Raw genomic sequence first — 3,830 nt, forward strand, 5'->3', positions numbered from 1 at the left:
TAAGATGATGCATTTGCTCGTCTGTCCTTGTAATGTAACTGTGGTGTGCCATATTCATGACCTTTTCGTTGTCTCATGGAGAAGATGCTGGTGTAAATTCAGAGAACATGCTGACCTGCGTACAGTGCTGTTTTGGCCGAAAACTTTATTTATCTGAACGATCACGTAAGTTGCAGAATCCAGAATTATGACATGAAGCAGGGATTGTCTGAAGAGAAAAATGGCGTCAAGCGAGAATGAGAAGGCTACAGGCAGAAGCAGAGGATCTGTCAATGCGTTCAGAAGCGCTATCATTAGCAGAGGATTTGTCTGAAGAAAACGATGGAACTTGGGAGTCTTGGAAGCATAGGAGCCACTACTGGTCTTAGTTCTCGGTATCACGGGAGTACTATAAGTTTGTTCTTTCAGTAGACAAGTGCCCAACGGCCATTTCGCTCTGCAGGGAGATGACATTGCAGCTCAAAAATGTGCAGAGGCGTGCAGCAAGGTCATCCCGTCGATCGTTCGCATCGCACTCAAAGGGTGACGACAGGAGAATCATGATCTCCTTGGGGCGCGGGCAAAGATTTTGCGTGGCAGGCAGTTGGATCCAGAGAAAGTGAAAAAAGGCCAAAATCCGCCTGGTAATTCTGACCTAGCTTTCCTTTTTGCGCTGCACTCCGTTTGCACTTAGTTCTCCGTAAGATTTTCTTATTGCAGGCTACAACCACACTAAAATCTTAGCACCAAAAAAAAAGAGAGGTTCTCTGAGTGAATAAAAATGACAGGCAGAAAACAATGGAATTCAGAGCCAGAGGGAAAAAAAACAATTTTGGAGATGCGGGGGATCGAACCCCGTGCCTCCCGCATGCAAAGCGGGCGCTCTACCATTTGAGCTACATCCCCAGTGTTGGGATAAAAGTGATTACAGTTCGTAATGAGACAAATTTCTCATTCAGTAGCCGTTGTTTTTTCTTGCGTGTGACTATGCAGTACCTGCAGTTGTCTCTGAACTAGAGAGAATATGCAAGTTAACCAAAACAGAAGCATTGCTTTTGTACAGTAAATAAAGGCAACAACATACTTACTATTAAGGAGAAAAATATTGCCATAGAGATAATGGTATTACCTTTTTTTTTTGCTTTGGTTTTAAGTGACGACGATGCTGTTTCTTTTTTTGCGGGAAAATGATGATGTTACCAGTCAGACCTTTCTTAGAACAAGTTACCTTTTTATGGAAAATACACGACAGTCCTCACTAGAGCCTATGTGTCGAATAAGAACGTCCTGTGGGCTTTGTGAAGTGTACCTTCGCTCTAAAGGCCTTCGGTCTGGCCTATAGGACATTGCCACAAGAAGCGAGCACGTACAATATGGGCCCATCCTACTAACCTTAAGCTTGATCTCCTTTCGTCGGACCCATCTTTGTGATTTCGAACATTACAAAGAGCGGGACACGCGTCGCTCTGCTTTTATAAATCAAGCACAAACAATGACTGACTCGATGATTCGCACACGAGCTTCCGTCCGTCAAAAAGAGATGATCTGCTAAGCCAATCAAATACTCCGTAACGAACCATCCAAGCTCCAACAGCAAATCATGTGACCTACCACCTGACATCAACAACTGAAGCAGGAACGAACGGATCAGATTCCTGCAAATGGAGCGAAGATCCCGAACCGTGGAAGATCCAGCTTTCTTCTACCTTCCCACTACATCACAAGCGGCAACGCCGGGGAATGCCACAGGTGTCACCGTGCGAGCTCGCCGCGAGTCCCACGACCACCGGCCGAGGCAAAGCGGAACACGCGTGCATGGATGGAGGCTTTCCTCTACGTACCCACTCGCCATGCATGACTTGGCTCCGGCCCGGCCTGCTTCCCGCGTGATCGTCAGTGCGCCCGCTCCAGTCAGTCGGTGTGCATGTGTGGGCAGATCTGTCTTGCTTTCTGGATTTTGCATATGGCCGGCCAGGTCGAGCGGTCGATGCGCGAGCTGATTTATTGGTCCTTCTTTTCGTATGTGCAGTTCGGCCATTGTTTTTTTTTGTACTCCAAAGTATGAGGAAGGGCCCTTTTTAGTTGAGATTTTGCTGTCATGATGTTTCTTTTTATCACTTGTGAGTTGTGAGTATCATGCCCCATACTTCGCTAGAGGAAAAGGTAGTGGAAGAAATTAGAGGAGAAATTATGTGCCTTACAAAAGTTGCATCGGAAGGTTAGAACATCTACAACCGAGCGCCTCAAATTGATCTCAAACGCCAGGTCAAGAGAACCGGTAAAAAAATGACCCACCCAAACGCCTCAAATCGCCCTCAAATGCCCGGCCTGTCCGGTGCCCCTCATATGCATCCCAAATATAGGGAGAATATGGGGCGGCCCGGGCACATCCGCCACGTCATCCTGGCCCACCACCGACCCACTCCGTCCGCATAAAAAACCCCAAGCCAGAACCCTAACTCACTTCACTCTCCTCTCTTGCTTCATCCTTCTTTTCTCCCCTCTGATTTCATCGATTTGGATCGAATTCGACGACTCAAGCGAGATGTCGAGCTCAAGCAACCGCTCTGATTCCGACCGTGGCAAGGAGTTAGCCCTACGCATTGCGCTGGAGTGGTCCAAGGTGGACACAGGGGCAGCTTCGGGTCTACTCCGTCGCTGCTCTCGCGTCGGCGCAACGCGGACACCAGAGGTGGCTCCTCCTGCCCACGCGCAGCTCCACGATGGCAGCGTATTCCTTGCCGCCCCGCCTTCCCTTTCCCCCGCCAGCCGCTGCTCCGCAAGGGTAGCGGTGGGTGCTAGTGCCCGCTCCGCCGGCCATTTTGAAAAAAAATCTCAAAAGTCCACACTACCATTGCATTCATTCTGGGAAGGTTTAACAAGTTTAGACGAGCAAAAAAAGTAGAAGGAAAATTCAAACTCAGAGCCATTTTGGGTCAAAATTTGGCCAAAAAATGAATGTGCCCAGAATTTTTTGAAAATATTCTAAAAAATCCACACTACTCTTACGTTCAATCTGGGAAAGTTTCGACAAGTTTTGCTGAACAGACCAAAAATATAGAAGGGAAATTCAAATTAATACCCATTTTGGGTCAAAATTTGGCCAAACTATGAATGTGTCCAACAAGTTAAAAAACCCCAAAAATCCATGCTATCATTGCATTCATTATGGAAAAGTTTAACAAGTTTTGACGAGCAAACAAATAGAAGGAGAATTCAAATTCAGAGCCCTTTTGGGTCAAGATTTGGCCAAAACATGAATGCGCCCAGAATGTGGCGGCTGACTGGATGTGGACCAGTCAAAACCAGTCTCAAACCAGTCAAGGGTTGTTTCTAGTCTGGTTTTGGAAGCTAGATTTTAAAATTGACGATTTCCTAGTTTGGGGTTGTACATAGACTTTGATGGTAATTAGAGATTTCTCAGTAATATGAACTTCTCTGTTAGCTGAAGGTCAAAGTATGGTTTCCATCAGCTTCTGTTTACATCCCACTTGATTTCTTCTGGATTATTTTTGATTGTGTACTGCCTTTGACTTAACGCATCCGACTTGATTTCTTGTAGATAATTTCGGATCGTACTGCCTTGTGACTTAACGTGTTGCAAAAGTGTTAAGATGCGGTGTCGACCAACTTATTCCCACATGGCGCTAACATTTTAATTGGCCAACTATAATCAAAATTAGTTAGTCTCTCACATTTGTTTTACTTTGTATTGTAGGTATGATAATTGCTAGAGCGCGGAACTATCTTATATTCCATGGTTTTGCTTTTTTGTAGGAGCCTGAAATTTTCAGCGTGTCAGTTGAATCAAGCTCGAGGTCGTGGCAGGCATCCCAGCAGGAGGCGGGGTG

At 46.1% G+C, this 3,830-nt stretch overlaps 1 non-coding gene across 1 annotated transcript; it reads right to left on the reverse strand.

Annotated features, from left to right (window-relative positions):
- Window positions 1-812: 812 nt before the first annotated feature.
- TRNAA-UGC (transfer RNA alanine (anticodon UGC)) lies at window positions 813-885 on the reverse strand. Its single transcript has one exon. It is a non-coding gene; the product is annotated as a tRNA-Ala (tRNA).
- Between the last annotated feature and the right edge of the window lie 2,945 nt (window positions 886-3,830).

This window comes from Triticum urartu, chromosome 2A, assembly GCF_056163025.1.
Source record: "Triticum urartu cultivar PI428250 chromosome 2A, HENAU_Tu73, whole genome shotgun sequence".
NCBI classification, from domain to species: Eukaryota; Viridiplantae; Streptophyta; class Magnoliopsida; order Poales; family Poaceae; genus Triticum; species Triticum urartu.